Below are 24,325 nucleotides of genomic sequence, written 5' to 3'. Positions count from 1 at the left end.
GTAGACTGTAATTATGACATAAAATGAGATTATAGGAACTTCGTAGTATTGGCTAGAAGCCATTTCCGGATATGCTGTGCCCGTGTCTCCTCAACCATTTCAAAGTAATCTTTTATGTTCTGAGTTGCACGCCTGTTGCCCTTTGAACTACATGACGGGGAGGGTTCCATCCAGTTCCGCTGAGATCATCGTGTGAGGTGAGGGCTCAGAAGACGGGGAGCTGAAGCCCAGCGTGGCTCTTAAGCTGTAGAAGAGTAAGCTTATCACCTACTAGCAATTCAGCTTTGTGTGCCCATCTACAGACAGTACACGTCAAGGGGCAAGGGCAGGACCTGTCTTGTTCATGTCTGTAATCAGCTGCAGTGCTGACACAGTAGCTTCTTCACAAATACGTGTCGCATGTAAATCAATGAAGAAATGACTTACATGGAACAGCCATAGTAAGGGGCTGCCCTGAGTGGTGGACAGAGCATCTGTGGACACTTCCGCCTCCCATCCACAAGTGCAGTCCTCTCTCTCCTCCCTAGATCTCCCAGAACCCATTCTATGTGCAAGAAGCTTGGACCGTCTCCCCGCTGACAGTAAATCTCCTTGACATGTTAGCTGATCACACGGCATAAAGTCTAAGCCTTCCAGGGGACTCCTGAAAGTTCAAAGGAATGGAGAGATTGACGGCGCTGGGACTTCTGACACCATGACCACCATGTGTGATGGTCCTCAAATTGTACCAGGCAGATGGGCACCATTCTGCCTTCTTAGGAGGCTGGCCTGAGCTTGTGACCTAACCTTCCTGCCTCAGTTTTTAATTTTTTTTTTTCCTCCTAACCAGGGGGATTATGCTCTTCTGAGGAAATTCTTCAGCAGTTGTTGTTCTTTTTAAGTGAATTTTTTTCTTGAGGTATAACATACTTACAGAAAAGTATACAAATCGTAAGAGTTTAACTCAATGGATTTTCACAAAGAGGCCTCACCCGAATAACCAGCACCTACATCAATAAATAGAACCTTCCCAGACCACAGACGCCCCACTGTAGCCCCACCTGGTTACTGCCCCCTCCAAGAAATAACCACTCTCCTGACTCCTAACAGCATAGATTGAGTTTGCCCAATCTGTACTTTACATGAATGGGTACTTTATGTAAGTTGGGTGATTCCGGTGGTGTATGGTGGAACCTTAAACTGTGGTTTGGAGTTGCAGTTCCCTGATGACTACTGAAATTTTGATCTTTTTCAAATGGTTATGAGCCATTTTGACATCCTTGTGAAATACTATTCAAGACTTTTACTCACCTTCTTTGGTAAATAGTTCTCTTTCTTATTGATTTGTAGGAGTCTTCTCTATATTTTGGATATAGAAAGACACAAAAGTATATTGGAAATATGTTCTCCCACTCTATGGGTTGCATTTTCTTTCTCTTAATAGTATTTTGAAGAACAGAAGTTCTTAATTTTTAAGAACTCCAGTGGATTTTTCCCCTTTATGATTTGTGCTTTTCTATTTCTATCTAATAAATTGTTCCCTGTGCCAAGCTCATGCAGATCTTTTCCTATGTTTTCTTCTAGATGCTTTGTAGTTTTACCTTTCACATTCAGATCTCCTATGCATTGGGGACTGATGTTTTGTGTATGGTGTAAGGTAGGGTAAAATTATTACTTCCCATTTAGATATCCGATTAAGCCAGTACCATTTACTGAAAGGATTATCTTTTCCTGACTGCACTGCATTGTCACTTTTGTGATAAATCAAGTGACCTCATGTGTGTGGTCTATTTCTAGACCCTATTGTGTTCTGTTTGTCTATTTGTTTATCCTGGGTCAATACCACACTGTCTTCATTACTGGTACTTTATAATAAGCCTTAATATACAGTAGTATAAGGGCTCCTGCTTTGTGTTTCTACAAGAATGTCTTGCCTTTCCTCATCCTTTTGCACAGGCCTATAAATTCTAGAATCAGTACGACACTTTACACACCCCCCCGCACACACACCACTCTGCTGGAATTTCGATCACGATTATGTTGAATCTACAGGTCAATTCAGGGAGAATTCACCTCTTCACAGTTTTTCAACACATTAACATGATATGTATCCCATCATTCGTTTGGGTCTCTTCATTTGCCTTAATAATTTCTTTGGGTCTCTCCATCTGCAGGATAGTGCAATTGTACAATTTTGTAAGATTCATGCATAGTTATTTTATATTTTTGATGCTTTTCAAATTGTAACTATTGAAAATATTTAGCCAAAAAATTTGTTGCCTATGTATGTAAAATACCAAGAATTTTATGTTGTCCTGAGTCCAGTATTCTTACCGGCTTTACTTATTAATTCCAATAGTTTATCTGTAGATTTAAAAAATTTTTTCTACATAAGCTGTTATGCCATTTGTAACTAATGATGGCTTTATTTCTTCCTTTTCGATCCTTGTACTTTCTTTTCTTGTCTTATCATCTTGGCTGGGATGTGTGATACAATGACCACAAGTCGGGTAGTGGCAGTTACCGTTCAATTCCCCAGGATAAGAGAGGCTTGACAGAGTTTTAACCATCTGAGTTGAAGCACGGCATGGCCTCTCCCCTTCCGAGGTCAAATAATCTGAGCTTTTGATAAGCTTTGAAACTGGATAAAGTGCGGGGGTGGGGGACAGGTATGCAGGAGAGAGTTTGCCTCAGCAGAAACGAAGAGGAAAACAAACATCTGTGGAATAAACGGCAGACCTGTCATGCTTATGTGTTGCCCACCTGTATGTGGTGCAGCGGGTGCAATTTGAGCGTCTATGCGCTGAGGCCTGTGGTGCTGGGAGAGGAGATGGGGTCCCATCAGCAGGCGATAAGGAGGTGCTGGTCCTTAAACCCATGTAATCCCCCTAACGCAGGAAAATCTGGCTGACTTAACAGAATCACCCGATCTTAGACTTGGGGAGCATCTCATTCAGTCTTCTACCCCAAGCATGAATCCCTGGGAATATCTTGAAAAACGTGGGATTGGAGGACAATTGTGCTCATCCCCACATCTAAGAGCATCTCCAAAAACGTCCCATCAGCCCTTCCATGACCCCTGCCTGTTGCTTTATGACCCCGCAGCGTTACCTACTCCCAGCCTTCACCTTCCACCAAGCCAGGAGTTGTTGTCGTCTTGTACCTCCGCGGCTTCTGTGGATGAAATTTAACTCCGCCCCTTACGGAGGCCTGGGTGAGCCGTAACCCAAATGAGCACAGCGGGTCTTTTGGGGGCGGAGCCTGACCCAGGGGGTGCCCCACTGAATTACCCTGTTGAGGAAGCCCCTTGCCCTCTGTTCCACTCTGTGTGTTTAGATGACGCACACCCCCGGGGCGCTCTGATCTCGGGTTTCCGTGTGGTCTGGTGGGAACCTCCCCCAGGCAGAGCGGATGGCGAAGACCTGACCTACTGCAGGAAGAAACTCGAGATGCTGACTGAGCAACTGACGCTGGGTTCCCGCTCCTCATGTCTACGCCCTTGGGTAAATTGGAAGATAACCAACCCTGCTTTGTGCCCACTTTGGATTTTACTAGCTCTTTTCCTTTTTCCTGGCCAATCTGATGACTAGGTTACAGAGTGAGACCCTCCCGTTCTGCCTCCCCCGTCACATCCCTGTCTCTGATTTTTCACTGTACTCCCCCTCCAGGAGGCTTGTGCAGCTCAGAACTTTCTTCTGACTCTATTGCACATCTGGACTCACGCTCTGGACAAGAGGAGAGGCCGAGTCCCAGCGGGCTCTGTCCCGTGGGTGTTACACAGCCCGTGTCCAGGCTCCCATCTTCCCCCAGAGCTCACCGGGGGAGCTGGAGCCTGCACACTCCCCTCAGGCAGGAAGCAGAGGCACACACTGCCGGCAGAATTCTGTATTCCCCATCAGTGGGTTTCTCCACTTGAAAGAAAGAGAGATCGAACGGGAATGCAGATCACAGTTTCACTGTCTCCTTTTGTGTCTTGTCTCTCCTCTCTCTCTCCTCTCCCAGCCCTTCTATGGCTGCTTTCAATTTCTCAGACCCTGAAGGAGGGAAAAGAGAAAAGCAGTAACCTCCAGGGCCGCAGAGAACACGCAGTTACTCAGAGGGAGGGAAGGAGGGAGGGAGGGAGGGAGGGGAGGAGGGCGACGCAGCAGCGAGGGCTTCACATGAATGGAGATGTGGGAGCTGCCATCCAGCGCCTCCCTGCCGGGGTCCTCCCCAGCCTTCACCCTCATACGCATTCCCTACATCACCACCGGCACTGGGACACGAGCTGCCAATAATTAATTTTTATTGAAAGAGGTTTTTTCTTTGTCTGCAGACATTGTGTTCTGCTTTTGCCATGACTATAAAGTCTCCAGTACAATTCTGGATTTAATTATAGCCCTATTTCGAGGGAATAAAAAAAAACACCCTATGTCAGAGGCACAGATAATTGGTGGTGCCAGGTGGAACTGAGACATGGGTTCTGGGGACCAGAGCAGTGGCTTCCGGCTGATTCAGATCTCAGAACCATTCAGCTGGGCTTTGGTTGGGTTCAGGCCTCCCTCCACCCCAGCTCCAGAATTAACTAACCTGGAGCCTGGAGGGACAGAGATAGGAGGATGTGACTTCTAAGTGAGCTGCAGACCAGCTCCTTGCCCTCCCCCACCCACGCCCTTGCCACCCCTCAGTGTTCTGGTGACCTTACACCAGGCCAGGATTTTTCGCTATGGAGTGATCATCAGATTCCTTAGGGCTGGGCAGAGCCCTGGAATCTGGGTTTTGGACATTCCCTCTGACTCTTGCCATTAGGCTTGTCTGGAAACCCTTCATGAGGCAAAGGACTCGGCTTCTGAGGGTGAGGCTGGTGCTTCTGAGTAAGAATCAAACGTGAGACTCCAGCAGGAGAGGGCGGCACCGAGGGCAGCTGGTCCAGGCGTGTGATGTTTCATGGATACAGAGAGAGAGGAAAGTGACAGGAGATCGGCAAGGAAGCGGGGGACCAGAAAGGAGACGATAGCAGAGAGTCTGGGTCAGCAAGAGAACAAGAGGACCCAGGGTGACACGGAGGGGAGGGAAGGCACACAGTTAGGGCCAGACATTTGAGTGTTTCGTTCACCATCCCAGGAGGCCAGGGAAGGGATTCAGAGAGGTGAGATGAGTCAGAGCTGGAGGTGTCCAAGAGAAATACTCTCAGCTAGAAGAGTTAGTTAGGGATCATCTTCATTAGGCTAGCTTTACATTTTTGCACAAAGTTTCAAAATTGATGTCCTTCTTCGGCAGTAAGTCCTAAAATTATGAGCCAAATAGTTGACAACGATAAAGGGAAGGAAAGAACATAGGCTAAAGCAATGGAAGCAGAGTGGGGAAATGCACTAGATGGAGAAGGACCAGAAATTGGTGATGGCTGAGGCATCAGGGAGAGACCCTTAGATGGACAAAGCCAAGAAAGAAAGAAATGAAGGAATTGGGAGGAAGGGGGACAGTTGCTGAGATTCCAAGAGAGGGAGAGACGGGGGGAGGGGGGACAGAGAAAAGTAGATGATAATAATGCTCGCCCAAAGCAATCATGTTTGCTTCCTCTCCTTGGTCCCCCTCTTCATCCTCTAATAGCCCCCCAGTAGGCCGCCATGTTAGCTGCTCCAGAGGGCATCAATCACCAGGTATTCAAGTGTATATTCCATGTGAATGGCGCCCCCTGGAGTTGTGCATGGTGGTGGTTCCGCCTCCGTCCATCTATATTCCTTTCTTTAACCGCCCCCCTTGGTGTGCTTTTGCCATGCTAATGGTTTGTGGCATTCCCACCAGGGAAGTAAGTGCCTCAGAGCTGGCCCTGATGCCTAGAGCAAGGGTCCTGGACAGGCTGCACCAGGACGGCACCTGGATCACAGCAGTGCAGACAGACTGCAGTCACACAAATGCCCCACCTGTGGAAAACACCATATTCACATATATGAACCTACAGAGCTTAGGTGATTACAGGTCAAAGACTGTAGCACTTAATGAAAAATATTAGGCAGGTTTCATTATTTCACGTATATTCTGTCTTCTACATGCATTTGTAAGCTCTTCCAGGATTAAACTCTATCATGCCAAGTCTCTTTAGTTATATTTTCTTTGTGTGGCTATGAAACCTTGAGTTCAAAAAGTGTATCACAAGAACAATTATTTCAATGGGAAAAATGGGTTAAAGACTAAAGCAGTTCAGCCTTCCAAAAAAAAAAAAAGTTATTCCCCAGCAGCAATTTCAAAAGTAAACCCTTTTTTATAGCTATGAGTGGGTAGCTATAAAACCCAAACATCCCTGAGTAAGTCCAGTTTCTGATTATACGGAGCTTTTCTAGAGATGCGCACAGCCTCTTCCTTCCATCAGCCACAGTAGCCTTAACATATTTTTATCACCTTGATGGTCTGTTTCCTCCACAGCACCTCCCAGCACCAACCTTAGGACAGGTGCAACAGGTATTAGTCTATGTGGCACATTTTGTAGGATTCAGGAAATGGGCCTCTTGCCCCTTAAAATAATCCTCCCCCATCCGCATCTCCTCCCAAAGCGTACTTGATATTTCTTCTGGACCTTGTTCTCTGTTCCTCACTTTGAGATAGAACTTTAAAAAAGAAAAACACCTAGCATGGGCACAGATTGAGACTAAAGGGCAAATGAACGATAATGTCCCCAGAGCAAGAGGGGGGAGGGGATGCTACAACCAGGCCACCCAACCTGCACCTGTGGAGAGACGGTACCTGTGCACATGGGCATCTCCCACTGCAAAGCATTTCCATCCCCTGAGCCCTTCACCTGGGTAAACTCATACTGAAAAGCCCCGCTCCTTATTCAGGCATCACCCCTTCGTGGTAGGTTTCAGCGTCCCTCCTCTGTGCCCCCATCGCTCCCGATGCAGACCATCACCGTCATCTTCACCACGACACACTGAACAAAGTCTCCATGGTGTGTTTGCCCCAGAGTCACACAAGCTGCACCAAGGTAAGAATTGAGCGTTCTTCATCTACGTGTCCTGGCTCTGAGCGTGGTGCCTGACACACAGCGGGCACTTCATAAATGCTTCTCTTGAACTGAACGTATCGGTGGCACAGCAGAAAGACTGTGGAGCTGGGAACCAGCGGTGGCTGTGACTGATAGCCTCAGAACCTGCCAGCTTCGTGACTTTGGGCAAACAGTGTAACTGTGAGCCTCATCAGCACAAATGGGCAGAATCAGACCTCAGGTGGTTGAGAGGATTCATGAGCTAACGAAGATGCTTCCGTCAGCACAGGTGTTCCCTAGTTGTTTATAATACTAGCGGGAAACCTACGGTGAACGCTGGTGATGAATCATCAGCCCTGCAAGTGTGTGCGTGGGACACACAGCTGTTTATACACCCCCTTGAAGAACATCGCTCCACATAACACTTGAGAGAGTGATGGGGGACAGAGGAACTGACTGTCAGTCAGAATCAGAAATGAGAATTGAACGTAGCCAGTTTGGGGGTAGTCTGCCAGATATAAACTGCCTTCCAATCCTTGTGTCTTTCCTTCAGTAACATCTTGGGCTGGGTTTCATCATTCTCAGGTTTTAAAAAAATCACTTGTACTTAAAACTTAGATCTTAAGCTTGATTTAAATCTAATATCCTCTGCTTTCCTCAGGAAGTTCAGGGTGAGGTAAGGACATGCAATAGACTGAATGGGTTTTTGTTGTTGTTGTTTTATAAATTTATTTACTTTTTAATTTATTTTTATTTTTGGCTGCATCGGGTCTTCATTGCTGCGCGCAGGCTTTCTCTAGTTGTGGTGAGCAGGGGCTACTCTTCATTGCAGTGCGTGGGCTTCTCATTGCGGTGGCTTCTCTTGTTGCAGAGCACGGGCTCTAGGCACGTGGGCTTCAGCAATTGTGGCGCGCAGGCTCAGTAGTTGTGGCTCGCAGGCTCTAGAGTGCAGGCTCAGTAGTTGTGGCACAGGGGCTTAGTTGCTTCACGGCATGTGGGATCTTCCCAGACCAGGGCTCGAACCTGTGTCCCCTGCATTGCCAGGCGGATTGTTAACCACTGCACCACCAGGGAAGCCCTAGACTGAATATTTGTGGGTCCCCAAATTCACATGTTAAATCATAATGCCCAAAGTGATGGCATTAGGAGGTGGGACCTTTGGGAGGTGATTAGGTCATGAGGGTGGAGCCCTCTTGAATGGGATTAGTGCCCTTATAAGAGAGATACCAGAGAGCTCTCTTGTCTCCTTCTGCCATTTGGGGACACAGTGAAAAGATGGCCATCTACGAACTAGCAAGCAGGCTCTCACCAGACCTCAAATCTGCTGGTGCCTTGATCTTGGACTTCCTGGCCTCCAGAACTGTGAGAAATAAATTTCTGTTGTTTGTAAGCCACCTAGTCTAGGGCATTTTTGCTATACCAGCCTGAATGGACTAAGAGAGGGAAGTTGAAAGATGCTACCTGGAACATTTCACTTTTCCTTAGAGGTTTTGGAATGGAGAGAGCGGCATAGTCTAAACTGGGAACATACCCACTCCACCCCTCTCTTTAAAGTCTGGCTCCTTTAGGGTTGGGGTGGGTGGGAGACTGAGAAAGAAGGAAGTACTGCCAAGGGTGTGTCATAACTGACAAGCTGGTGGGGGGGAGGCCTGGTCTTGATCTGAAATGCTTGTGCGAAAACTCTGAGTGTGACTCGCAGGCCTAAAAGGGTTTTGGTACGTGTCAGGAGGGTGGCAGACCAGACAGAGGAAATACTCTTTGCAAATCACAGGGGCACAGGAAAGCCTACTCTGCTCAGAAGCAGACAAGCACTTGGAAATAGCCAGAGAGATACTGGTATGAAGGGCTGATAAAACAAGCAAAGGTCACAGCTCAGGAAAAAGCCCTCTCTTGTCAGGCAAAATAAGTTGGGTTTTATCCAGTAATGATGGGGATTCATGGAAGGACATTTAGGCAGAATTGTGGCATATTGGGAAAGTCTCCCAGGTAGATCTTGAGAGGATTGGCGGGCAGGTGACCTGTCACCTGGTGTGGCTGGTGAGCTCAGCTCTGCTGCTTTGCTGAGTGTTGCCTCCCATGATGCCCTGTGCCTTCAAGCAAAGGTTCCACCTGCTGGTTCCAGGTCACTCCCCCCATGCCCACCCCTGGGGGCCTCCTTTCCAAAGCTGCCCAAGTACAGGCGGGCCAGGAAAAATGTCAGACTCGCTGTTCAAAGCAGCACTTGCTGCCAGCAGAGGAAGAGAGGCCTTCCTTTTATGGAAGGCCTGGGATTCTTCCTTGACAACAGCTCTTAGATCCTTGCTTAGTAAAAGAAGATTCCCCCCTCCCACTTTTCAAGTTCTCTCAACAGTGGCTCCCACGCAGGGCCCACCAGCTCTCTCTCTCTCTCTCTCTCTCTCTCTCTCTCTCACACACACACACACACACACACATGCACACACACACACGGGAAGCATGACCCCAACTCTGCTGATGGAGAGAAGTATATTGTGGGAGGTCAGAGAACTGCACTGGAACCAATGTGATGAAAGTGGTGGCCTGGTGGTGTTGGATCCACATAAAACTACACAAAACTAGGGCATCCTACCTAGAGATGATCACACTAAGTGAAGTCAGTCAGAAAGAGAAAGACAAATACCACATGATATCACTTATATCTGGAATCTAAAATATGACACAAATGAACTTATTGACAAAACAGAAACAGACTCATAGAGAACAAACTTATGGTCACCAAAGGGGAACAGGGGTGGGGAGGGATAAATTAGGAATTTGAGATTAGCAGATACAAACTACTATATATAAAACAAACAACAAGATCCTACTGTATAGCACAGGGAACTATATTCAATATCCTGTAATACACCATAATGGAGAAGAATATGAAAAAGGAATATATATATATATGTGTGTGTGTGTGTGTGTGTGTGTGTGTGTGTGTGTGTGTGTGTGTGTATATAACCGAATCACTTTGCCGTACACCAGAAACTAACACAACATTGTAAATCAACTATACTTCAATAAAAAATGAATTAAAAACAAACTAAGGGAGTAAAAAAAAAACCCCAAACCAAAATACTAGCATGTCCTAGATTCCTACCCTGCCTCATACTTACCTAGTTAATTAGACAGATTATTTAACCTCTCTGAGCCTCAGTTTTCCCAACTGTAAAATAGGCACAATATCTACCTTTCAGAATGATTTTGAGAATTAGAGATAGTCTTTGTAATGTGCCTTACGTAGCATTATATAATCAGTAAAAACCATTAATGTTACTAACATTGCTGCACACATCAGCATAAGAGGACTCCCTATCCCACCTCCCACGCTAAGATGCTTTGAATCAGTTTCATTTATTACACTTGTTGAAATGCTGCTAAATTCAGAGCACTGTCATAAACATTATAGGAAATAAAATATATAAGATACTAATCATAACCTTGGGTTGTTTACAAAGGATGTGAGGATGGAACATTTTGCTTAGAGGCTAGATTTTAATAGAGGCTTCATTTATGCCTGCCTTAATGGATCTTCTCAGACTTGATTTTTAGGGCCTGTGTTTCCCCTATGGGGAAAGGAAATAAGAGAATATATTGTTCAACTTAACACTAAGACAGAAATTCTCAATACATAATGCTTTGGTGATTTTTTAAATGTGTAAGTTCTTGTGTATCTGAATGTATATGTGAGAGCAAAAGAAAGATTAAAGTTACTACAAAGAACCAGTCCAGTGATGAAGCAGGAAAAGCACCCCCCTTCTTTGGACTTAGGAAGCCAATTTCTAAACGTCGGACCTTGGAGAAAACATTTGACTTCTCTGCAAATGGCAATCATAATCTGCTCTCAAATTGTGGAGGAATCGTTGAATCCAATAAAAATAATAGTCAAAATGTTTCATAAAAGAAAATGTTAAATTACTAGCAAAAGGTGATCAAGAAGTTGAACAGAAGCCAAACTTTATATGGGTGAAGGTCAGAGGGCTGGTATATGAGATGGGTAAGTCATTTCAGGCTACAGAACTTGGCAAGTGGTCCCTCCTTGTAGAGAGTAGGAGCTCAAAATTGATACCTCCATGGCCTATAGAGGGAAGAGGAGGACAGAAGACATGAGTTCTTTCTCATCAAAGGAAGAGGCCCAGCCTCTCTCTAATACTCTCTGACGGCCCCTGGCCACTTTCCCCCATCCCTCCCACTATTGTCTTTTTCCCTTGACGCTGACATCCTCAATAAGACCATCTATAGACTGACTGGTAGGCTATTGGCTGATCACCATCTCTTCCATCAATACCTTGCACATGAAGGGCCTCAGAGGGAGTGGACACTGCATTTGAGGTTCCCATCCAAAACTCTTGTCCTTGGAGTCAGCTTTTCTAACCCATTAGAAATCTATGATAATAAGAAAAAAAATCATTAGAACTACTATGTTCCATCTCTTTTTTTCTTTTTGTTTTGTTTTTTATTTTTTTTTTCTCTTTGGCTGTACCATGTGGCATGTGGGATATTAGTTCCCCAACCAGGGATCAAACGCATGCCCCCTGCCGTGGAAGCGCAGAGTCTTAGCCACTGGACCTCCAGGGAGTTCCCTACGTTCCATCTCTTTGCTAAGTGCTTTACATGTATTACCTCATTCAATCTCCACACTAGTCCCCATGTGAGACGTTCCATTATTATCCTCATTTTACTGGTGAGGAAACCAGGGTATAAAGAATCATGTACCTAAAGTCACACAGTAATAACTGGGAGATCTGGGTCTGACACCAAAGCTCACACTCTTAGGCACACTCTTAAGTTCTACAAACTTGGAACCAAGTATGAAGTCCTTTTACCTGAAGGTCACCTTGAGGTCATTCAGGGATTCAGCCCCTTCTCTGGAAAGATGAGGTTAGAGGAAAAGGTAAGGGAAACTTCTTGTTTCATATGTGATAAGAGAATCGGAGTTGGAAAGAGGAATGATGGCCTGGCGGGCGCCCTGGTGGAAAGAGCATCCTCTGAAATGGAAAGGATGCTGTCCAATCTCCCTTCTGATTCAGCTGGAAAATGATGTGATTTGGAAACCATGGGGACCCCTAATTCTGGAGGAAGATCTTCGACTGTCTCCTTTCACCTCTTTGGAATTTTGTCTCCAAAACACAGAATTGACAGTTGTCGTTAACCATGAGAAGATGGACAGAGAGGATGAGGAAAGGAAGAAAGACATCCAGAAGCCCCCTTTTTTGGTAGTTTTTTCTTTAACTTTTCCTTCTGGCAGCAAAATAACACATCTTGTCTCAGAGAGGCTTTCATGGTGTATAATTTAAGGTCTATAAATAGACGACTGTTATTAACAAACACACACACACTCACACACACATACATCTTTCTCTCTATTCAGACATCGACAGAAATATTGCAGATAGAAGAGATAAGCTGTTTAAAATGGGAGGCACCTTTTTCTCTCCTCCACCAGCTGGATGGCTGTATCTGTCTCTTCCTCTGCCCTTACTCTCAACTCATTCTATTCTAGGTTTTATTTCCATCTCTGTTCCCTTTATGCTGCTAAACCCCACCCTTCATGTTCTTACTGTGATCTTTCTGGAACACTTGAGACTCCCCTCTAATCTTTGTGCCTGAGTCTTTCCCTCATTAGTGATCAGTCTCCTTATCCCTTTCCAAAGGCAATTTAAAACCTTATTAGAGGGCTTCCCTGGTGGTGCAGTGGTTGAGAGTCTGCCTGCCGATGCAGGGGACGCGGGTTCGTGCCCCGGTCCGGGAAGATCCTACATGCCGCAGAGCTGCTGGGCCCATGAGCCATGGCTGCTGAACCTGCGCGTCCGGAGCCTGTGCTCCGCAATGGGAGAGGCCACAGCAGTGAGAGGCCCGCGTACCACAAACAAAACAAAACAAAACAAAAAACCTTATTAGACGTCCCTAAAATTCTATCTGACACAGAACACACAGGTGTGGATACAACCACACTGGTAGAAAGAACTAGAAGACAAGGTTTTACAGAGGTTCAAAAAGAAGCTACGTCATGAAATAAAAATGACAGGAATGACCATGAAATCTGTGCGCCAGCCACTATTTATTACAGAAACATTTAAAGGAGGATCAGATCTGATGGGATAATATAAGATGATGAATTCACTGACGGTTAATATATTAAAATGCGCATTTCTATGGCATAACACAGATTCCAAAGAGCTTTTAAGTACATGATTCCTCATCGTTTTCCCTGGGATACCACGGCCAGTGAGTGGCAAAGCCAGAGCCAGCACCCAGTTTTGTGTGACCCTCAGGAAGTGTTCAGGTCTGTGTCTGGTCCCATCTTAGTCTCCATCACGATGATTTATAACTGTCTGTTTACTTGTCTTTCTTCTCCACTCTTCTTTAAGTACTTTGGTTGTATTCCCAGCACTAGATAAATGCCTGACTCAGGGAAGGAGGGTAATAAGTGTTTCTTCAATGGATGAATAAATGAATAAAGGAAAGAATGGATGGATGCTTGGATGCAAATGCCAATGTTAAACTAATAAATGGTAAACAAGGCGAAGTGTGACGTGGGACACCTCCTTGTATCACTTCACAGCATCCTGTTGGTTATGGGCCACATTGCAGCAGCAGATAAGGATCCACTTTCTCCATTCAACCATCATGGCCCCAGTCCTTGAGTCAATTCCCTTCTGTCCATTCAGACAATCTCAGCTCCTTTGTATCCCGTCTCTAACACTAGATGCATTCTGCCTTACCTTTCCTCCCATCACATACTTTAAGCTTCTTAAGTAGCCATGTCTTATTTAATTCCCTCATTCATTCATTAAAGGAGGAAAACTAATGTGAATTATAGGTCTACTATATGCCGGTCACTCTCATAACCTTAAGAGGTTATACTTTAATCTTTATTGATGAGGAAACTGAGGCTCCAGGAACTTAGATAATTTATCAGAACACATCACAGGAGCTTAATTCATATTCCTTTAATGAAGGAAAGAAAGATGGTGCTGGTGATAAGCGATTGATCAGGGATTCAAGGTCAAGCCTTTCTGATTCCAAAGCCCAAGATTTCCCCAGTAGATGATTCTCTTCCAATTCTAATTCCAATTGGAATATTGCTTTCAATTCTAAGACACCATGAAGGATTTACGAAATCACTGAATCGAAAAATCAGCCCTCAGTCTCCAGGCATCTGTAATCATAACTATAATTCTTTGAAACTATTTTAACCTTTTCTTCCAAGGAGTGTAAGGAATAATATTCATAGTGCTTATCCCTGAGGCCATTTTATTTACACACAAGGGGACTTGTTATTAGTTCCATTTTTCAGGCTAAGGCAGAGAGCTATTTCCTGTGTGACCCATGGTTACCAAGTGAGCGAGGATGACTCTGGGGGAAGAGGCTAGTTCCCCTACCAGACTCATATGCCCTGATCCTTTCACTAACCCAACAAATAAAGTTTCTTTTATTTGATTTTAAAAATATTTTAGGGGCTTCCCTGGTGGCGCAGTGGTTGAGAGTCCGCCTGCCGATGCAGGGGACATGGGTTCGTGCCCCGGTCCGGGAAGATCCCACATGCCGCGGAGCAGCTGGACCCGTGAGCCATGGCTGCTGAGCCTGCGCGTCCGGAGCCTGTGCTCCGCAACGGGAGAGGCTGCAACAGTGAGAGGCCCGCGTACTGCAAAAAAAAAAATTTTTTTTAGTTTTCATGTCTCCAAAAGGAGACCCAGGAACTAAAATGAAGGCTGTCAGCCCTCTCTTCTCTCAGAGGCTCAGCTATCAGCCGGCACCCTCTGATGGCTTCTGAACATTGTGATCTAGAAGGATCCTGGAGCTCTGTAAAGTCCTAATAAGGCTTCTGAGAAAGCAAAGAAAGATTAAATTATTTTCTCTCCTGTTTTGGTATTAGCAATTCTCTCACATGCACTCCCCGGCTCTTCCTGTTTATTCTCCACCGGCATGCCAGGTAAATCCTACTGGTCCTTCAGAGCTCTGGGGGTACCTCACCTCCTCCAGAAAATCATCTCTGACCACAGCTACCTTCTTCATGGCTGTCTTTCTGGGTCCGTTTTCATCTTGGTCAAGCCTTCTTCATTGTTACATGTGTTTTAGATTGTTAACCAGCTAGATTTCCAACTTCTTTAAGATATGAACCTAAACACTAGTGAAACTGCACCTCTTCTCGGGTGGGGCTTGAACCCAGCCAACATCCAGATTGGGGCTCAAAGCCACAATCCCTAGCTTAGGAGGGGACTGAAACCCACTGTCCTTTCATTGAAACCTCTCACCTAGTGTCAGGACTTGCTGAAGCTCAGGTTCTTCTGTCTCGGTGCAGAAAGAATTCAGCATGAGGCAAAGCGACAGGTAAAGAGTGAGTTTATTAGCATAGGATGCTTGTGAGAGACATCAGCGGGCAGGCGAGGGAGCGCAGCCCTGAGAAGAAAGAGGGCTACATTTTTGCAATCAAAGAGAAAGTGGGGAGGGGAGAAGACCACCTTCTTCGTCATTCTTGGGCAGGCGTCAAGGCTTCCATCATTAGTTCCTCCTTTGGCCCTATATGGTTTAACTGGGACTGTCATGGCGTTATTTAAATCATGTATATTAGCAAAAGGGTGGTAACATATATTAAATACGGTCATTCATCTCAGGTTTCCGTATAATGCCCCCTTTCACCTAGTTTCCTTCCCCTTTCACCTATATTTCTGTCTTGACCACATTCAGGAATGCTACTCTTCAAGAACTATTAACTCTCTGGCTTCATGTAACGAGATTCAGCCCCCATATCTACTGTCTTGTGTTTTAACTGTCAGGGTTTGTGGCTCGAGTGTGTCTGGTGCTTGGATGCCCCTGGTCTTCCTTCAAGGTAGTGCAGACTATTGCTAGGTTACTAGATTATTTTCTTGAGGGGTCATTAGCTTACAACAGTCTTCCAAACTCCCTTAAAATTCCCTTTCTGTCTTTAATCACCTAGTGGAATTTCTAAACTGACTGTTTAATTATCCTACTCTATCCCTATCACTAGAAACACAGTAAGTGAGTAGCAGGTTAACTTCAATCCCTTGACATCTGGAAATGTACAAATGTTATGAATGGTAAACCTTTATTAACAGATTGATCTAAGCCTCTAATAATCTGAATTAACCAGAAAGAACTTTCCATTCCTCAGACTTAACAGACAACAGAGACTTTGGTGTTCCTATCGACTGGGCCAGCATCTCTTTGAAAGCACGCTCTGGGCACAAGAGGTCAGGCCTAACGAGGACCTTGATCTGACATGGGGAGCAAGTGAGCCCTGGTGAGACACTCAGCCCCGCGCAGCTTATAGAGCCACGAGGGAGGGAGTGGGGCCTGAGGCTGACTCAGAGCTGCAACTATATCCAGTGCTCTGGGAAGCACACTGAATCATATCACGGCAAATTTAGGCCTGTGCTGATCAAGGCAGGAAACTCAGCACCTCCTTTCTCTCTGCAGCCTGCCAGATGCCTGACATCTAGGCCACAGTCCCTCTGCGGGGCTTCTTCCCATCCTGGAGAATGAGAGGTCGCTTGGACGGTGGGTTCCTGCAGGCGGTCTTACAACCTCGCGCCAGAGAAGGTGGCGTATTGGAGCCCGTGATCTGGCATCATTTTCTCAAGGCCGGGGCGCGTTTCGAGTACCAGTTCTTTGCCCCTTTCCCTCTTGTTCATATTTTGCTGGACACCAGTGGCCTACAGCCTTACACAGTTACAAGCCTCAGCTGCTCTCTTGGGTTTTTGAATTTTACTGTAGGAAATTATGTATTCGCTAAAAATAACATTTTAATCAAATGTCCTCTAGAACCCAACTGCACCGGGGCTGTAACATTACCAAAGAAGAGACAGGGAAGTCAAGATCTAGAATTCAAAGTCGGTTAGAACATCCTCGTTTCCGGTCTTCAAAGCTGTAGGGAACTCCTGTCACTCCATGTCTTAAAACAAGACTATCAGGGCTTCCCTGGTGGTGCAGTGGTTAAGAATCTGCCTGCTAATGCAGGGGACACAGGTTCGAGCCCTGGTCTGGGAAGATCCCACATGCCGCTGAGCAAGCCACAACTACTGAGCCTGCGCTCTAGAGCCTGAGAGCCACAACTACTGAGACCACATGCCACAACTATTGAAGCCCATGCTCTGCAACAAGAGAAGCCACCACAGTGAGAAGCTCGCGCACTGCAACGAAGAGTAGCTCTGCTCACCGCAACTAGAGAAAGCCCACATGCAGCAGCAAAGACCTAACACAGCCTAAATAAATAAAATCTATTTTAAAAAAAGATGTTCCTTAAAAAAAAACCAGACAAGACTATTAGATTGAAGCAGAGACTTCTTTGGAATCGTTTAGGATTACAAAACCTTCCCTTGGGGACTGTCATTTTCATACCTGGCTTTCATGCAAGGGTGAAATTATGTATGTGAAATTAACCACCAAGGCCAGGCATTGATTTAAAAACTTACAGATAATTCCTATTTCTGTTGTCAAGCGAATGTCTTATTTTTTGTTTTTGCTCTTTGTTTGTATATGTGCATAATTTAATACATAACTGCTGAGCCTAGAAAAAGGAGCAATTGTGTCTCTATTCTTTTTTATAAAAATACTCTTTTGAAATGCTAAGAGACTGAAATATTTAAGTAAACAGAATTTTAGGATGAGAACCTAAGTGTCAAACAACAAAAAAACAAAGTAGCAATTTGCTATTCAGTAGACAGAATTCAGAGCTACCTTGCAGGAGACAAAAAATAAAAGATAAACCCGTCCTGACAACAGACCTCCCAAGCCCATCCTACAAAAAGTCTAAGTAACAACAAACAACAGCAACAATAATTTCCTTGGTTGAGACAAGCTGATCTTCCCAGACATTAATCTCATTTCTTGCCATAATCACTGAGATGGGTAGAAGTTTTCATCCCCATTTTACAGATGAGAAAATTGAGTCTCAGAGAGGTTGGATAACTTGCCTAAAGCCACACAGCTAAGTAGCAATTGGGCCAATGCTAAAAACACATCTTTTTACTTAGGGCTGTTTTCAGGACACTCTGCTGCAAGTGGAAGGCATTACAGACCTCCAATGGTCCTTTGTTTCTGGGTAAACCTAGTAGAATAGCTTGCGTGGGCCTTCATTTCTGTCTTCCTCAGCCTGATGACATTTACAGGATTATTCTTTTTCTAGTTCTGTCTTGGCAAAAGTTCTATTGAAGAGGCCCTTGTAGCTTCCCTGGTGGCGCAGTGGTTGGGAATCTGCCTGCCAATGCAGGGGACACAGTTTCGAACCCTGGTCCAGGAAGATCCCACACACCACGGAGCAACTAAGCCCATGAGCCACAACTACTGAACCTGCACTCTAGAACCCACAAGCCACAACTACTGAGCCCATGTGCCACAACTACTGAAGCCTGCACACCTAGAGCCTGTGCTCCGCAACAAGAGAAGCCACTGCAATGAGAAGACGGCAATGAAGAGTAGCCCCAGCTCGCCGCAACTAGAGAAAGCCTGCGTGCAGCAACGAAGACCCAACGCACCAAAAATAAATAAATAAATAAAAGAAAAAGAAAAAAAGGAAAAAAGAAAAATGAAAGAAAAGGCCCTTGTAGAAAAAAACCTTTCCGCTAAGGATTTCAAAGCAATTTTACCCAAGGGAAAATCCAGGCCCTCAGGGGCTAAGCCGCTGTCTTCCAGGCAACATAGTAACCCTGCAAGACAAGCAAATTGTCTGATCTTCCTCCAACTTCTAATAAACCCCAGACAGGGGTCAGCAGCCCACGACAGAGATGTGCTGCTAATAGTGTGTAGGACACAGCGTCAATCACCGACAGAGCTGTCAGGCAAAAGCTCCGGTCAGGTCCTCTCCACCTCAAACCAAACGAGATACTTGTGAAAAAAAATTTAAATGGCAATATGACATACAGAGGTAAAGCATTATTGTCACCTTCATGTTTCATGAGCCCCAACAAAAACATCCTTTTTTCCCCTTTTCAAAAAAATTTTTTTGGAGAATAGTTGATTTCCAATGTTGTGTTAGTTTCAGGTGTACAGCAAAGTAAATCAGTTATACATATACATATATCCACTCTTTTTTAGATTCTTTTCCCATATAGGTCATTACAGAGTATTGAGTAGAGTTCCCTATGCTATACAGCAGGTCTTTATTAGTTATCTATTTTATATACAGTAGTGTGTATATGTCAATCCCAATCTCCCAATTTATCCTTCCCCCCACTTCCCACCTGGTAACCATAAGTTTGCTTTCTACATCTGTAACTCTATTTCTGTTTTGTAGTTAAGTTCATTTGTACCCTTTTATTAGATTCCACACATGAGCTATATCGTATGGTATTTATCTTTCTCTGTCTGACTTACTTCACTCAGTATAACAATCTCTAGGTCCATCCATGTTGCTGCAAAAGGCATAATATCGTTCTTTTATAATGGTTAATATTCCATTGCATACATGAACGATATCTTCTCTATCCATTCCTCTGTCCATGGACATTTAGGCTGCTTCCATGTCCTGGTTACAGAAATACTTTTTATCTTACTTCCCCACATCCTGCTTCTGATACTTGCCTGTCCAGCCCCTGTTTTGCATATAGTAGGCGCTTAGTAAAGATGTATCGAAATTCCTATTGATCTTTACACTTAAATCCCTTCTAGGAATACTTTCAGGGGTCCTGAAAGCTGAAAATATTTCCTTAAATAACCCTTAATTTCGTCATGCCAGGAATGGATGGGGTTCACGCAGTAAACCTTCTTATAAAATCAACCCTACATACGCACTCAGGACAGTCCAGACAGTCAGAGCTGTTTGTTGTTTCTGGAATGCACCCGCTGCTTCTCACTTATCCACACACTGCTTCATTCTCTTGAATGATCCTTCACTATTCCACATATGTCTGGCAATTGTCCCCTAACACAGAACTCAGGTGTCATCTTTTCTGGAAATACTTCCCATACAAGACCCACTTGAGACTAGCCGGCATCCTACTGTAATCAGTGGTTTCCTCCTCCTCTCTGAGCGTAAGCTCGCTGAAGCCCACATCTCACTGGGCTCTGTATCCCAGCACCTAGCCCCATGCCTCGCACGTTGGTGGGGCTCAGTCTATGTTTGTAAGTGACTGCTGGGTTCCAAGGTTGTTAGAAGCTGGAATGATGAATAGAAACGCCTACACAGGTAATTTTCTCCAAAAGTCTTTCTCAGATTCTGGGCATCTTCAGCTCCCAAATGGACTCCCCTGGGGTACTTCCCATGCATCCCTTACCAGGAAGTTAGCTAGGCTGTTCTTCTATGACTTCTGTGAGTCAATACCTGTATGGCATCAGCACATGGAAACTGGCATCCAGTGATGATAATGCAAACTTTTCCCCCTTTATTTAAAAAAGTTATGATGCGTGGATACAGAAAAGTACATAAAACACATGTATACAGTTTAACAAATAAATGAATAAAATAAGAGAACACCCAGATAATCCACCAGCCAGGACAAGAAAAGGAACACTGCCAGCACCTTAGAAGATCCCAGGCGCCCCTTCCTGATGACAATTTTGCCCTTTCTTCCTAGAGTTAACTGCTGTGCTGGCTTTGAGGGTCATGATTCCGTTCATTTTCTTTATGGTTTTACCACTCACGTACGCAACTCTAAAGTCCGGCTTCTTGGTTTTGAAGTTTGTAGAAATGGAACTGTTCTGTCTGGGGTCTTTCATTTGACATTGCACTTGTGGGATTCATCCATGGGTCTACCTGTACCTGTGTTATTCCATTGCTTGACAAACTACAGAGTGGTTCATCTATTCTATTATTGATGAATATTTGGGTTGTATCAAAGTTGGAATAATTATAAACAGCGCAGCTATGAACATTCTTGGGTTACTTTGTGCCCATCTGAACAAACTTTGCTAGGATATATACCTAGGGTTACATTTCTGGGTATTTTTATTTATAGGTAATATAGTAAATAATGCCAAACTGATTTCCAAGTAGTTGTACCAACTTCCATGGTCTTCAGCAGTCGAGGAGAGTTCAAAATGTTCCATCGCTCCTTCGTTATCAGACTTTTCAAACGTTTGCCCATTGAGTGGGGTATGGAAGGAATTCCATTATGATTGTATTTTAGTCCACAGATTATTAATCTTATATTTAACTGGAAATTTCCTTTTTGTGAAGTATCTGTTTAAACCTTTTACCCATTTTTTCCTGTTAGGTTGTCTGCCTTTGTCTTAGCGATTTTGGAAGAATTCTATAAGTATTTTGAATAATAGTGTGTTGTTTGTTTTGTGTGTTGTAAATATTATCTCCCACTTCATGGTTTATCTTTTTACCTTTGATACCATTTGATGAAGAGGATGTCTTGATTTTAATGTAGAACAAATTTATAATTTTTTTCTTTATGGTTTGTGTTTTTCGTGTCTTGTTTAGGAAATCTTTACCCCAAGATCATGACAGTATCTTTCCTTATTGATTTTCCTTTCACCTTCAGTCTTTTAACCAACTGAAATCGACATTTTTAGGATGGTATGAGGTAAAGATCCAACTTTGTTTTTTCTACATGGATGCCTGTCTCAGCAATTTGTTGGAAACTTCTTATTTTCCCTGCTGATCTTGAAATCTGGTAGAGCCAGAGAGTTCTACTTCTTCAAGAGTGTTTTGGATATTGGATATTCTTATTAACCCTTTGCATATCCATATAAGTTTCAAAACCAGCCTGCCAAGTTTTTTTTAAAAAATCATGGAATTTTGCTTGGGTATGCATTAAATTTATAGCTCAACTTGAGGACAAGTGGCATCTTTATAAAAATTATTCTGATTCATAAACTTGGTATACCTCTCCACTTAGCTTTCTTTTTTAATGTCTCTCAGTAACACTTTATAATTTTCTCCGTAGATGTCTTAGACAAAGATATATTGTTAGTACTGTTCCCAAGGATATCATCTTGTTTTATGCTATTCTAAATGGTAGCTCTTTTATTTCACTTTCAATCTGTTGCTCGATTATATGAATTAAATGTATTGTTTAAGTACTGAATGTGAATAGTACAACCGTGTCAAAGCCTCGTAATAATTACAGTAATCTCTCTATGGATTCCTTCAGATTTTCTACACATAATTAAATCATCTGTGAATAATGACAGCTGTTTTTCTCCGCTTTTCAATTCTCATACCTTTTATTTCTTTTCATTGTTTCACTGAGCAGGCAGGGAACTCCAGGACAAAGCTGAATAGAAGTAGCAATAACAGGAATTCTTGTCTTGTTCCAAATTTCAAAATGAGAGCTCTCAAAGTTTCAACATTTGATGTGACGTTTGCAGTAAGATTGTAGTAGGTACCCTTTGTAAGGTTAAGGAAATTTCATTCTATTTCTATTTTTATAAGAGTTTTATTATGAATGATTATTGACTTTTACTAAATACTTTCTCTGCATCTCTGTGATAATCACCCCATTTTTTCCCATTTTTTTCTTGTAATGTGGTGAATTCCATGAATTGCTTTTCCAAAGTGACACTAATCTTACATTCCTAAGATAAACACAAATTAGTCATGATGTATTTTTTATGTATATTGCTGCATTCAGTTTACTAATTATAGTTTACGTTTTGCATTTACATTCATGAGTGAGATTGGGCTCTAGTTTTCCTCTCTCGTTTTGCCTTTGTTGAGCATTAGAATCAAGATGACGGGTAGTATCACAAAGCATAATGGTAGATTTGCCCTTTTATTCTATTGTCTGAAGGAATGTGTATAAATTGGAAATATTTCTCTCTTGAACATTTATAGACCTTACTGGTAAACCACGTGGACCTAGAGAGCTCTGGATAAGAAATTTTTGTTTTACTAACTAAAGGAAAAGTCAGGATTCTTATCTCTTCATGAGAAGGGTTTTGGTATGTTATACTTTTCCAGGAATGTATACATTTTGCATCCATTTTCAAATATATTGGTGTTAAGATTTTTGTATATTCTATTATCTTTTCAATATTTGCAGTGTCTGTAGTAATGTCCAATTTTTCACTCATGATGTTGATTATTTGTGCATTTCTTCTTTATTTTCTTGGTCAATCTCACCAGAGGTTGGTCCATTTTTTTCTTAGTTTCAAAGAGTGAACTTTTGGGTTTGTTTTTTCTCTTTATTATATTTCTATTTTGTCTAATATTTTTCTATGCCATTAATTTATCTTTTTATCTTAATTGTTTTCTTTCTTCTACTTTCTTGGATTTTGCATTGCTTTTTTTCCCTAGTTCCTGAAGATGGAATTTCCAGCATTTGTTTTTTTCTAATCCATCTAAATCCATCTAATCCATTCTAAAAACAAACTCTCAAAAGACTATAAATTTCCCTCTATATAATATTTTAACTGCATCTCTTAGCGTTCTGTTAACTAATTTGCGAAAGGAAGGAAGGAAGGGAGGGAGGGAGGAAGGGAGAAAGGAAAGAAGGGAGAAAGGGAGAGAAAGAGAAGGAAGGAAGAAGGATGAAAAGAAAGAAAAGAAAAGAAAGGAAAATAAAAAGTCCTGATTTGTAGCATGCCAATTTCATATTTCTGTGTTGTAAATACTTCATCACAACTGATTTCAGGCCAGTAGTGGATTAATAACCAGTGGGAAAATGTCCTGAATATTTAACATTCGGCTCTTGCAAGCTGATACAAGGCAGCTCTAGAACACCACTGGCTGTATGTCTCAAATTTAAATAGTATTTTCACTATTGTTTTCAAAATATGTTCTAATTAGCACTATATAGTTGACCCTTGAACAGCACTGGTTTGAACTGCACGACTCCACCTATATATTTTTTTTCAATAGTAAATACTACAGTACTACGCAATCCGCTGCTGGTTGAATCCACAGATGGTTGCTGGTTGAAACCACTGGTGTGGAGGGCCTATCCATGGATTTTTCAACTGCTCAGAGGGTCAGTTCCCCTAATCCACCCTCCCGCTTTGTTCAGGGTAAACTGTACTTTCTCTTTTAGCCACACTTCTTTGATTATTTGGAAGCATGTGTCTAAATTTCCAAATATACGGGAAAATTATAGTTAATTTTTGTTTTATAATTCTAGCTTAATTGTATTTTTATTGGAGATCACACTTGATGTGATTTCAATTCAGTAAAATTCATTGAGATTGACTCAAGGTCCAGAAATAATTGATTCTTATAAACATTATACATGTGCCTGAAAGGAATATGTTTTCTGTAGCTGTTTGATGCAATGTCTATATGCATCCATTATGTAAATTTTTAAAATCTGGTTTAAATGTTCTATGCCATTATGATTTTTTTATGGCAAGATGTATCTGAACTGAGAGCAATGTAAGACAATCTACCGCTTTGACGGTTATTATTTTTCCTCTTGTACTTCTGTCAATTTTTATTTTATGTATTCTGCAGCTTCTTTAAAGGTTTTTTACGTATTTTAA

This window comes from Grampus griseus (genome assembly GCF_964374135.1).
Source record: "Grampus griseus genome assembly, chromosome: 11".
In the NCBI taxonomy this organism is placed as follows: Eukaryota; Metazoa; Chordata; class Mammalia; order Artiodactyla; family Delphinidae; genus Grampus; species Grampus griseus.
Note: the sequence above shows the minus strand (reverse complement) of the source record.